This window comes from Carassius gibelio, chromosome B8 (genome assembly GCF_023724105.1).
Source record: "Carassius gibelio isolate Cgi1373 ecotype wild population from Czech Republic chromosome B8, carGib1.2-hapl.c, whole genome shotgun sequence".
NCBI classification, from domain to species: Eukaryota; Metazoa; Chordata; class Actinopteri; order Cypriniformes; family Cyprinidae; genus Carassius; species Carassius gibelio.
The window spans coordinates 14,614,632-14,628,593 of record NC_068403.1 but is presented as its reverse complement, the minus strand read 5'-3'; the positions used below and the strand labels follow the sequence as shown (position 1 = coordinate 14,628,593).

Sequence of the window (13,962 nt, the reverse complement as noted above, 5' to 3'; positions counted from 1 at the left end):
ATATATATATATATATATATATATATATATATATATATATATATATATATATAGTTACAGAACTGATTATTTGTTAGGGACGCAAAAGGCACCGATTTCACGGAATCAGCCCCTGTGTTAACCAACAAGTAATATAATGCTCCATCGTGTAATTGCGCGTGTAGACAGCAGGTGGCACTGTAGACAAACAAGTCATGCGCACATTCTTCTTGGCCGAGTTACTGCAGAAATGGAAAGGTTGAACGAGTTCAAACAGCTGGAGGAGAAATTATGTGCAGAGGGAAGAGAATAGCCAGCCATGCGTGCTTAAAGCCAACCAGGAGAAAAGAGAAAGAAATATGACTGGAAAATGTATGTGTTTTGTGTGCATGCGTTTTCACTTGCTGTTTTTAAAGACGCCACCATCCTCACAGCTCTCTACACGGTCTCACAGTGTCAACATGCAAATACATATCGATATATCTTGGACAGAACAGAATGTTCGTTGACGGGCAGCCATTAAAGCGATAGTTAAATTAAATATGAAAATACTGTATTTGCTCAGCTATTTTGTTTCGAACCTGAATGGCTTGCTTTATTTTGTGTCTGTTTCATAAAAGGAGACTGCTTTACAATTTGGAACACGTTATTGTGTGTGAGTGTGTTTGTGTGTGTGTGTCTGAGTACAGGGTTATGAGGCACACATGTGTATAATGACATAGGTATTACAGTGTGAAGATGGTTTATGAGGACACTTCCCTTCTTGTAAACCAGATGGCCTAAAATCATATTAAATTGTGCACTGCAGTCTGACCGCGAGCACCACCACAAACATCGAAGAAACAGGTTTGAATGCACTCAACACATAAATTGGGGCAAATGGAATGCCAGCAGGGCATATATTTCAGTCTGTGTTTTGTGTGTTTTTGACACTAGAAACATCTAGTAGAGATTGCATATTCAGAGGCGCAGAAGTGGATGTCCAAGAAGCGGTTCCAGGATGTTGTTACCGGCTGCTCTCCTATTCCTGCGCTGGGCCATGCGAGTGTATGGATCCTGTCCTGTTGAACAGGTACCAGCTTATCTACTGCTCGCACAGGCTAATACAGGTGAAACATACATAGAAACACAATGCTATACCAGTTTTAAATCTCTCTTAAGCTGAGAACACACTACACAATTGTCATGCTTATTATGAATGGAATTTGGTATTGACAACTGATCGTGCCCAGTCGGACCATGTCTGTTCCAGTTGGGCTCAGTTGCTGTGTGCAGTTGTCAGAAAAAGTTGCATAGTGTGTGCTGTCTAAAGATTATAATCTTAGAATTCAAGAACCAATTGTTGCCAGTCGTCTTCACAAAGATTTTTTTAACACATTTAATATTTGGGACTGCCACCAGTGATTGTATGCAGTTATGCAATGAAGATGTGTTCACTGTCAAAATCATTTAGGATTCATTTTGTAATTTTGTAATATCTTTTTTTCTTCATTACAAGAAAACTCTCGATTGTTTTTGTTGTGATTTATTTATTTATTGTCTTTCTTTTAATTCATCAGTTAACTGCAAATTTTTTAACTGCAAAACTTTTTTTTCTGCAAAGTATAGACTAGCCAATAAATTGGCAGTGATTTCTCTCATTTTAAAGATTATAAAGAAATGTTTTATTTTGATCTGCAGTCTTAATAAAAGGCCTATATATAGACTAAAGGCTAATTCCATTTTTCTGAACCTTAAACCTCTTAAAATTTGTTATCAAGAATTTTAAATCAACTTAACAAATCGGCTAGGCTAACAAATTTTCTTCATAACGAATATATGAACATAATGAACAGTATTGTTCTATTCTTCAATACTAAGTTTTCATAAAGAAATCTTAAATCAGTTATATGATTATATAAAATTATTATATATTTTTTAATTATATTTAGTAATTTTGTTAAATGGATGAATTTATTAAATAAAGTTTTATTTCCTTTGTAACCTGGAAAAGTGTAATAAAAAATAGCCTAATGTTACAGTTTTTACTTAGAACAAATTAATTTTTAATCCCCAATTTTAGACATACATGAGATAATATATTGTTGCTTGACTAAACGTTTAAAAATACAGCTAGAAATGTTGAGAAGAACTAGGTATAAAATCTACTGAAGCAATAATTCCAGAAAGAAAGAGAAGTGTCAGACTTAATGCAAAACATGTTCAAGACACATTGTTGTGACATTAGAAACATCAACATAGCAGGAAAGCTAATGTTTTCTGTTATATTAAACACAAACTAAGAAAAGTGGGATAAAACAAACCCGTGTTTTCTGCAGTGTTGTCTTTGGAGGAGCAGGAGTGGCTGAGGGAGCGTGGTAGATCCTGCGGTTTTCGTGGGGGTTTTTGGCACAATGGTTAACCAGAAAAATAAAAAATAGCACATCATGCTGAAAAGGTTGCAAACCCATTCTGACAGAACACCTTCTCCCAGCACGATGAGATAAAGCCAATAAAACTTGTTACAAACAAGGCATTTGTTGCATCCATTGGGGACATAATTACTGATTATAATGACTTATACTGTCTTTTTAGCGTTGCGTTGCGTATCATGCTGCGTAAAAAGAAAACTGTATCTGCATTTGTGATGGGAGAAACAATACACAACGAGTCTGCCCTACACTGCTCAAAACTCGCGTTTGAATCATCATTGGCAAATTATTTGAATATAAAAAAACGTACTTACAGATAGTGAGTCAGAAGCGGCAGACTGTCTTTGCAAAGTTAGAACTGCCCCACTTTATAGAAACAGCCTTTGTGCCACAGACGCATCGTAGGCTACTGGTTCAGGAAACAGTCCTCATCCTCCATAAAATGTGTGGCACACACAAATATTTGTGCAGATTTCTAGTTATGTCTTCTTTTGGACCACCAAAGAAAGTAGTTTCACTTTCACAATGAAACATACAGTGTCTCCACAAAATGGTAGCTGTGATAACTCTGAGAATAAAAGTTACACCTTCTTTCTTTGCATGAACATTTGGGCAGCGTTATGCAAATCATCCCACTTAGTGATGTAGACATGTGGGGGCGTGTTTGAATGAGCCATTTAAGGGGCGTGTGGTTGACTCTTAACTTTTATAAAAAATATTTCTTTGGATTCAAGATTTTAGTCTTTGCAACCTTACAGGTCTTCATTATGCACCATACATACAGCTTAACACGCAAGAGAAAGGAAAATGTGAAATCATCATATGACCCCTTTAAGATCCATTAGATTTAAAGCCACAGGTAGACATCACAGTTTGCTTCACTTTCTCAACCTCTCTGGAGGCTGGCAGCAAATAACTTCCACTTCAGGAGAGAATGGAAACAAATGTTTGCTAAAATCGGAGGCTGGCAGAGAGCCCTGTTAACTTCCTGTGGGATGGTCTATTGGTGGGCTCAAGGGCGGTGCTTGGACATGAACTGTAGAGAGAGACAATTGTTATGTAATTCAGGATGTGGCAGACTGGTCATGCAGATGTGTACTGTCTGAGTAAAAAACTCTTACATTGAAAGCTCTTTGTCATGAGCTGCAACTCTGTTTCTGTGAAAAGAAACTGTGCATTAAAATGCATCTGGTATTAATAAACAACCTCACTGTATAATGCATATAGTGCATCTACTTAACAGCTGTTATAAAATATGCCTGCCCTGCATTTTTTATGTTAAACAGGTAATGTGCAAACATAAGATTCAGACAACAACCTAATTAAGCAAAATGATTAAAGTATACAGTAAATAAAACAGTCAGTAAAAACCTTTATAAGAATCAATACTATAATTCAGCAAGAATGTACTAAATTGTTCAAAAGTGAGATTAAAGACATTTATGTTACTAAAAATTTCATTTTCAAACAAATGCCATTCTGTGAACTTTATATAAAAACAGTTGTTATTGTAGTATTTCACAATACTTTTTCATTGTATTTATTTCTTAATCAAATAAATGCAGCTTTTCTGATCATTTGACTTCTTTTAAAAACATTTTAAAAAATTATTACAAAACTGCAGAACATTCATAAATTAAAGTTTTTAATTCAAATAAATGTTGTTTTCCTTTTAATTATATTATAATGAATTAAATTATAAAAACGTATTATTATTTAATTATTACATTTTATAAAAACCCTTAAATCTTTTATGGTCATTAAAAGTTTGCAGGGTGGTTTTTCTTCTGTGAATATTAAGAATAAAAGGTTTTAAAGACAGAAACATAGCTTTGTCTTCATGGATTTACACTTGCACTCATCTTCTCACAACTAGAGAGACTGCAAAAAAGATGACATTTCCAGTAAGTGAATATAGTGAGCAGCTGATGCTCACTAGATTTTATGGTGGATTCAGTGGATTTCTTGGGAGTGAACATGGAATGGTTTTGATGATGACAATGGCCCTAGGAATGGCCAACTCCCTGGGCACTGTATTGTTGAATAAGGGAGCGGATTGAGACACACCCCTGATAATTAAGCTTCTGTCTATGTGGATAGATGCAATGCGTTGTATGCTGAGAATTCACAGTGGCTGCTTTCATCTTCTGTTTGACAGAGAAGCAATCCAGACAGGAATCTTTAAAACACTGGAAAAAGAACTTCTAATAGCTAGGCTCACTTAAATTCAAGAGGCATCAAGAAACTCTTGTTCATTACTTTTGTTGATGTGTGTTTAGGTTTAGGTTCTCTCTCCCAGGCACATGAGTATCTGTCTAAGGCCCAGTGGACAGTAGTGAAAAGACCAGGCTGCAGTCACACTGTCCTTCATCAGCTACACAGAACCCTGGTCCGCCTGCATGCTGCCATGGGAAAATACACATCTGCTCTCCCTCTCTTTGCCAATGACGTGAGTCCTAAAACATGTGGAACACTGTTATTGGATTGCATGTACATAATTATCTGCTATGACTCATTGCTGATGTGTGTCTGTTGTGTAATATATATTAGTATATTGTTAAGAATATTGCAAGGCCCTTTGAAATATGTAATTCTGATTGGTCAATTGGGGCGTACTGGCATTTATAAATGTACCAAATTTTTATTAAATGATTTATTAATCTGTGTATTAACTGTACATAACTGACTATATGTATTTTTTTTTCTATGTGTAGGTGTACTATACCAGTGAGATGTTTGGTTTGGGCAGCACAGAGATGACTGGAGGTTATTTCCTTATGGCTGATGTGTTTCTGAAGCAGAACAAGCCTGACATTGCCCATTCGCTCTGTAGGCAAACCCACCATCAGCACACATTGAGACATCTGTCTCTGTGAAATATCTTTCATTGTATTGTGTGCGGGTGTACAGGTGGCAAATTCATGGCACGCTCACTTGTGTAAGCTGATGGATGGGATCAGTTGGAGCTGCACTCAACCAGAGTGTTTTGGTGAGTGGCATAAAGACAGTTAACCTCCACAAATCTGCAATTTAATTTTCTGAACACCCCACAGCATTAATGACATATTTAACTTCCTGAAAAACATATTTTCCCACCTCAGGTATCAAATCCCTATTATTATTGGTCATTATTTTAAGATATGGGCACTATTAATCTTCAACCCTGTTATGGACCCTATGGAGCTTTCTGAATATGATCATAAAATGTATTTGTTATGAAATCCACATTTTCCTGTTAATCAGATGTCCTCACACTACCTCAGTATTTCCAAATATAAAATTACACAAAATCTCACAGTTTTGATATACTAAAGCCTGAAATTGAATTTTGTGTGACATCAACCTCATAATGTTTGATCAAAGAAGTGGGTAAACTTCAGAAGTTGAACTAAAATCAGTTTTCTTATAATTGCATTGAACATTTCAGAGTTCAACAAGCATTAAATCATTTTTTCATAAACTTTTGGTGTGACGGGGTTGAGACTAGGATAACAGGGTTGAAGATGGTCATGGGGTTGAAGAGACAAATAGAACTTAACATGTAAATAGTTGTTTTTTTACTCCAATTCACTGTAAGATTTTCTATAAACGCTGTATTTCATTATGTGACCAAGAAAGACAACAGATATAAATTGCAACTGAACGGCGTTTTATTAACCCGACTGCAGTTAAACAACAATAACAGCATACATTAGAAGATAATAAACTGACTCAATAGGTCATGATATATAAAACATATAACTTGTGTGGCATTCAATATATGGCCCACACCTCTTTCAAGAGCTCTACATAAAATAAAGAACACAGGCTCTGGTTTTAAACCAACATACAACAAGCCTGTATAGTGCATCCAGAAGGTATTCACAGCGCTCCACTTTTTCATAACAACAATTTGTTATGTTTCAACCTTGTTCCAAAATGGATTTAATAATTTTCCACAAAATTCTTAAAACAATACCCCATAATGTCAATGTGAAAGAAGTTTGTTTGAAATCTTTGCTAATTTATAAAAAAAAAAAAAAATCACATGTACATAAGTATTCACAGCCTTTGCCATGATACTCCGAATTGACCTCAGGTGCATCCTGTTTCAACTGATCATCCTTGAGATGTTTCTACAACTTGTTTCGAGTCGACCTGTGGTCAATTGAGTTGATTGGACTTGATTTGGAAAGGCAAACACCTGTCTATAGAAGGTCCCACAGGTAACAGTGCATGTCAGAGCACAAACCAAGCCATGAAGTCCAAGGCATTGTCTGTATACCTCAGAGACAGGATTGTATCAAGGTACAAATCTGAGAGATGGAGAGATCTGAAAACTGATGCACTGACACTACCTTTCCAACTTTGTTCACCTTGTCATTATGTGGCATTGTTTGTTGAATTTACTGAACACTGAGATATGAAAATCTAGGAAGAACACAAACACACAGCTTTGACATGGACATTACTACATTCAACATATGCATGTGGGATAAGATACTTGATCAAATATAATAATTATAATAAATAACGGCCCCTGACCTAAATGTAGTGAATAACAGGAGAGCACATGGTATGCATGATATTAAGAAATTATCTATATTGTTAAAATAAAAAAAGGATAATTTTCACAAGTAATCATTTTCTATCTTTATTTGATGTAATTAAGATGTAATGAGTCATTAAGCTTGACAATCACAATATAATTTATGTTATAGTTATAAAAGAAGTTAACTTGCCTATGTCTGCTCACAATGTTGTTCAGAAGAGTTGTATGGTGTCACTTCCTATTAATGATGTTACGTAAGGATCAGTTCATTATTTTTATGGGGCGAGAATGATTGTGTAATGGGGTTGAGGGGTTACTGAGGTAGCACTGCCAGATGCAGTTAGAAATTTACTAAAAACAAGCCTATCGCAAGACATCTGAAAGGGGGGGGGGCACCTGGGGTGGACATACAAATTTCGGGTGGGGGTGGGTGTTCTGGTGCCACCCCTGGCCTCCACGTAGACATGCAACTGTTTATTGTCCAAAGATACATTAAATGAATCACTTACAGTAGAATGTAGAATATTACAAAAGATTTTTGTCAAATGGATGCTGTTGTTAAACATTTTCTATTTATTAAAGAACCCTGGAAACCCTGGCTTCCACCAAAATCATCTGTTTTAAACATTGATAATAATAAGAAATGAGTCTTGAGCACCAAATCATATTAGAATCATATTACAATGATTTGCAGAAAGCTTTGCTGTCACAGTAAAAGATTAGATTTAGAATCTATTCAAATAGAAAACAGTTATTTACCATTTCATTGAATTGCAGTTGTTGTTTATTTAAAGGGGGACTTGGGAACGTTTTACTCTTCTCTCCAAAACTGTCCATAGTGTTTTGATAATATTCATTCAGAGAATTGAACTGGCCAGGGCAGATGTTAAAATTCACCCTGGTGCTCCAAATATTCAGGTTTTATGATCATGACAATATTGTTCTTGTTTTTGTTTTTTGCATTTTAGCATTGGTGTGTCTATTATTAGTGTTTTAGCTTTTTCATGAATGCCGGCTTTGTGAAGTTCTCTGTGGTGCGTTTTTGTGGAAATACTGTCTTCAATTGTGCATACTGAGGTTTGCTGTCACTTTGCAGAAGTAGTTCTATGTTGTTTCGACACAGACCTTCTCAATGTTGACCGTCCCTATCATGCATTTTCTGTTTCTGCCCACTGTTCTTCTTCTCTAATGAAGTCTTGCTGTCCTTTGTGTATGCATTCATAATGAAAAAGACTGTTGTTCCTAAAACAATTGGGCCATTAAGTTTACAGACGCTCCTGTTAAACAGGCTCCCATGATTCTCACTCACTTCACAGACGGCTTTTAATATAGATATATTAAAAATAATTCAAATTAATAAATTCATGTCTATAACACTTTGAACTTGCAAATAAAAACTTTATTTTAATATGTTATCTATATACATTTAAATTGTTTATGGTAGCATGAAATGTCACATCTGTATGGTGTGGAATTCATTTATCAATCTATTATAGCAGCCTGTACAGTCATGATTGTATGTATTGTGTATTGTTTGTAGTTCGTATGAGGTTAGCGTTATAATTAGAGCCACGAGGTTGTGTCCTAGAGCAAAACCTAGTTCATTCCACTGATAACTGAGATCAAACATGACACAGCCGAGAGTACGTGCTGCGCTTCTGCCCTAGTTCTCTCTCTAAGCCTATTAACCACAGCGGTGTTTTGGCTAAGTCTTACAGTGACGTGGCTGGCTTTGCTCAGTGAGGCTGGCTTGCTGGTCAGTACGCTTGATCCTTCCTGCTCTCTGGCCTCATGCTGACTGACCCGAGGTCAGTAGACTGGCGCCGGTTCCGCCCTCTGGCCAGCCACATCATATTATAACTTCTGACCAGATGACTCTATAGCAGGAAACAGCTCAGCCGGCCTTGCTCTGCATGTCCTAGTGGATGTGACTGCACAGAGCAACAACAACAAGCATGACCTGGTATCAATCAGGGACACAGGCTAGCCAGTTTTATTCTCTTTTCTCTGTAGGGCAGACAGTCATTTCATGCAGTGCTCAGTGAAGCCCAACACCAAACTATTTTCATTGTTCAGTCAAGCAACTCAGTCACTATTTACAATAGTTTAATTTGCTGACAATTGGTAATGTATTCTCAGCATTATTATTCTTACTTAGTTAATAAATGAATTAATTTAATGTTAAATCTGCGTAATGTTAATTTTTAATAACAATGTTTATTTATAAAAAAACACTATTGTTTGTTTGGAATGCATGAACTTTAATTTTAGAAAATAACAAATAAACTGATATAACCAAACACTTATAAATTATTGAAATGTTATTACAATTTTAAATATTATTTATTTTATGAACATGGCAAAGCTGAATTTACAAGTCACATAATATGCTGATTTGCTGCTCAAGAAACAGTTCTTATTAGTTCAAAACTTGTTTTCTTGGAAACCTAATGCTTCTCCTAATAAACCAAGCTGGCATGGTTATCAGCCAACTCAGATGATCATAAGGAATAAGAATATATTTCAAAACACTAGATAGTGGATCACGTTGCTGAATATCTCCTAGAGATTATTCAACAGAATTCATCATTCAGCCTCAGATAGATCTGGTTTCTCAGAATCCAACTGCTGCACTCACCTGTGACTATTATAGCTGACTTGATCTTCCTCTTTTGTTTGTAGATGAGGCCCGGTGCGTGGAGGCTGATCAGTTGTTGAGATGTATGTTAGAGTTTGAGGAACAGTGTTTGTAGATGAGGCCCGGTGCGTGGAGGCTGATCGGTTGTTGAGATGTATGTTAGAGTTTGAGGAACAGTGTTTGTAGATGAGGCCCGGTGTGTGGAGGCTGATCGGTTGTTGAGATGTATGTTAGAGTTTGAGGAACAGTGTTTGTAGATGAGGCCCGGTGCGTGGAGGTTGGTTGATCGGTTGTTGAGATGTATGTTAGAGTTTGAGGAACAGTGTTTGTAGATGAGGCCCGGTGCGTGGAGGCTGATCGGTTGTTGAGATGTATGTTAGAGTTTGAGGAACAGTGTTTGTAGATGAGGCCCGGTGCGCGGAGGCTGATCAGTTGTTGAGATGTATGTCAGAGTTTGAGGAACAGTGTTTGTAGATGAGGCCCGGTGTGTGGAGGCTGATCGGTTGTTGAGATGTATGTTAGAGTTTGAGGAACAGTGTTTGTAGATGAGGCCCGGTGTGTGGAGGCTGATCGGTTGTTGAGATGTATGTTAGAGTTTGAGGAACAGTGTTTGTAGATGAGGCCCGGTGCGTGGAGGTTGGTTGATCGGTTGTTGAGATGTATGTTAGAGTTTGAGGAACAGTGTTTGTAGATGAGGCCCGGTGCGTGGAGGCTGATCGGTTGTTGAGATGTATGTTAGAGTTTGAGGAACAGTGTTTGTAGATGAGGGTGGAGGCTGATCGGTTGTTGAGATGTATGTTAGAGTTTGAGGAACAGTGTTTGTAGATGAGGCCCAGTGTGTGGAGGTTGGTTGATCGGTTGTTGAGATGTATGTTAGAGTTTGAGGAACAGTGTTTGTAGATGAGGGTGGAGGCTGATCGGTTGTTGAGATGTATGTTAGAGTTTGAGGAACAGTGTTTGTAGATGAGGCCCGGTGCGTGGAGGCTGATCAGTTGTTGAGATGTATGTTAGAGTTTGAGGAACAGTGTTTGTAGATGAGGCCCGGTGCGCGGAGGCTGATCAGTTGTTGAGATGTATGTTAGAGTTTGAGGAACAGTGTTTGTAGATGAGGCCCGGTGCGCGGAGGCTGATCGGTTGTTGAGATGTATGTTAGAGTTTGAGGAACAGTGTTTGTAGATGAGGCCCAGTGTGTGGAGGTTGGTTGATCGGTTGTTGAGATGTATGTTAGAGTTTGAGGAACAGTGTTTGTAGATGAGGGTGGAGGCTGATCGGTTGTTGAGATGTATGTTAGAGTTTGAGGAACAGTGTTTGTAGATGAGGGTGGAGGCTGATCAGTTGTTGAGATGTATGTTAGAGTTTGAGGAACAGTGTTTGTAGATGAGGGTGGAGGCTGATCAGTTGTTGAGATGTATGTTAGAGTTTGAGGAACAGTGTTTGTAGATGAGGGTGGAGGCTGATCGGTTGTTGAGATGTATGTTAGAGTTTGAGGAACAGTGTTTGTAGATGAGGCCCGGTGTGTGGACGCTGATTGGTTGTTGAGATGTATGTTAGAGTTTGAGGAACAGTGTTTGTAGATGAGGCCCGGTGTGTGGAGGCTGATCGGTTGTTGAGATGTATGTTAGAGTTTGAGGAACAGTGTTTGTAGATGAGGCCCGGTGCGTGGAGGTTGGTTGATCGGTTGTTGAGATGTATGTTAGAGTTTGAGGAACAGTGTTTGTAGATGAGGCCCAGTGTGTGGAGGTTGGTTGATCGGTTGTTGAGATGTATGTTAGAGTTTGAGGAACAGTGTTTGTAGATGAGGGTGGAGGCTGATCGGTTGTTGAGATGTATGTTAGAGTTTGAGGAACAGTGTTTGTAGATGAGGCCCGGTGCGTGGAGGCTGATCAGTTGTTGAGATGTATGTTAGAGTTTGAGGAACAGTGTTTGTAGATGAGGCCCGGTGCGTGGAGGCTGATCGGTTGTTGAGATGTATGTTAGAGTTTGAGGAACAGTGTTTGTAGATGAGGCCCGGTGTGTGGAGGCTGATCGGTTGTTGAGATGTATGTTAGAGTTTGAGGAACAGTGTTTGTAGATGAGGCCCGGTGCGTGGAGGTTGGTTGATCGGTTGTTGAGATGTATGTTAGAGTTTGAGGAACAGTGTTTGTAGATGAGGCCCGGTGCGTGGAGGCTGATCGGTTGTTGAGATGTATGTTAGAGTTTGAGGAACAGTGTTTGTAGATGAGGCCCGGTGCGCGGAGGCTGATCAGTTGTTGAGATGTATGTCAGAGTTTGAGGAACAGTGTTTGTAGATGAGGCCCGGTGTGTGGAGGCTGATCGGTTGTTGAGATGTATGTTAGAGTTTGAGGAACAGTGTTTGTAGATGAGGCCCGGTGTGTGGAGGCTGATCGGTTGTTGAGATGTATGTTAGAGTTTGAGGAACAGTGTTTGTAGATGAGGCCCGGTGCGTGGAGGCTGATCGGTTGTTGAGATGTATGTTAGAGTTTGAGGAACAGTGTTTGTAGATGAGGGTGGAGGCTGATCGGTTGTTGAGATGTATGTTAGAGTTTGAGGAACAGTGTTTGTAGATGAGGGTGGAGGCTGATCAGTTGTTGAGATGTATGTTAGAGTTTGAGGAACAGTGTTTGTAGATGAGGGTGGAGGCTGATCAGTTGTTGAGATGTATGTTAGAGTTTGAGGAACAGTGTTTGTAGATGAGGGTGGAGGCTGATCGGTTGTTGAGATGTATGTTAGAGTTTGAGGAACAGTGTTTGTAGATGAGGCCCGGTGTGTGGACGCTGATTGGTTGTTGAGATGTATGTTAGAGTTTGAGGAACAGTGTTTGTAGATGAGGCCCGGTGCGCGGAGGCTGATCGGTTGTTGAGATGTATGTTAGAGTTTGAGGAACAGTGTTTGTAGATGAGGCCCGGTGCGTGGAGGTTGGTTGATCGGTTGTTGAGATGTATGTTAGAGTTTGAGGAACAGTGTTTGTAGATGAGGCCCAGTGTGTGGAGGTTGGTTGATCGGTTGTTGAGATGTATGTTAGAGTTTGAGGAACAGTGTTTGTAGATGAGGGTGGAGGCTGATCGGTTGTTGAGATGTATGTTAGAGTTTGAGGAACAGTGTTTGTAGATGAGGCCCGGTGCGTGGAGGCTGATCAGTTGTTGAGATGTATGTTAGAGTTTGAGGAACAGTGTTTGTAGATGAGGCCCGGTGCGCGGAGGCTGATCGGTTGTTGAGATGTATGTTAGAGTTTGAGGAACAGTGTTTGTAGATGAGGCCCGGTGCGTGGAGGCTGATCAGTTGTTGAGATGTATGTTAGAGTTTGAGGAACAGTGTTTGTAGATGAGGCCCGGTGCGTGGAGGCTGATCGGTTGTTGAGATGTATGTTAGAGTTTGAGGAACAGTGTTTGTAGATGAGGCCCGGTGCGTGGAGGCTGATCGGTTGTTGAGATGTATGTTAGAGTTTGAGGAACAGTGTTTGTAGATGAGGCCCGGTGTGTGGAGGCTGATCGGTTGTTGAGATGTATGTTAGAGTTTGAGGAACAGTGTGTGAACCCTCGCCCTGACCAGTCAGCCATGTTGGCTCATTCTCTGGATATGCTCTGGTGGTTACTATGCAACAACTACATCAAGGTAAACAATAAAGTTTGACTAATTAAAGTATTCAATTCAGACACTTCATGAGATACATTTACAGTATGCTCCTGAATTCAACACTCATCTCCTCAACAGTACCCAGCGTATCCAAATTATAGTAAATATGATCGTTGAATTGAATGCTGAAATGGAACATTTGAATTCCATTGACTTGTATGGAGTTGAGCTGTGAACATGCAGATTAACACTAAAGACTAAAGCCATGATGGAAATTGACAGTCTGACTGTTCCATTGCTATTCTGGTTGTAATGGGATTCTCTTTTAAGATTCCTCCTACATCCCCCTACTACAGCTTAAATCCTCTGTTCTAATCACACACTTGTTCAGCCTCCCAGCTCTCATATCAAACTACAACGAAACTCCCTGATTTATCACTTCACAGCTCCTGAGCTCTTATACCAAACTGTTAATATCCCAATATTCATTCAGCTAAACTATACTCCCTAAATTAAACAGCTAAACTTGCCACACCATCATTTAAATAGGTGATATTGTTTAGCAAATTTTCTGTTTAGAAACTAGATTGTCTTTTTTTGTTTTTGGTATATATTCCTTTTATTTTAGTGTATGTAGGCTTTGGAGTATGAGAAGAAGGCTGAGGTGTTGATCCAGGAGTTAAATGAGCAAAACACACTGAGAGTCAATCCATAATCTACTACAACATGCTGAAAAACACTTGGAACGAGACTGGCCACTAACCTAACAAATACAAAAAATCAAAAAGGACCCCAATATACAGCACAGCAACAGTGTTTTTACAACGTAC

General features: G+C 38.8%; 1 long non-coding RNA gene across 1 annotated transcript; it reads left to right on the top strand.

Moving 5' to 3' along the window:
• The first annotated feature begins 129 nt into the window (after positions 1-129).
• Positions 130-7,059, top strand: LOC127964050 (uncharacterized). The gene is made up of 5 exons (XR_008154988.1): positions 130-351; positions 754-825; positions 916-1,051; positions 4,670-4,839; positions 5,105-7,059. It is a non-coding gene; the product is annotated as an uncharacterized LOC127964050 (long non-coding RNA).
• The last annotated feature ends 6,903 nt before the right edge of the window (positions 7,060-13,962 follow it).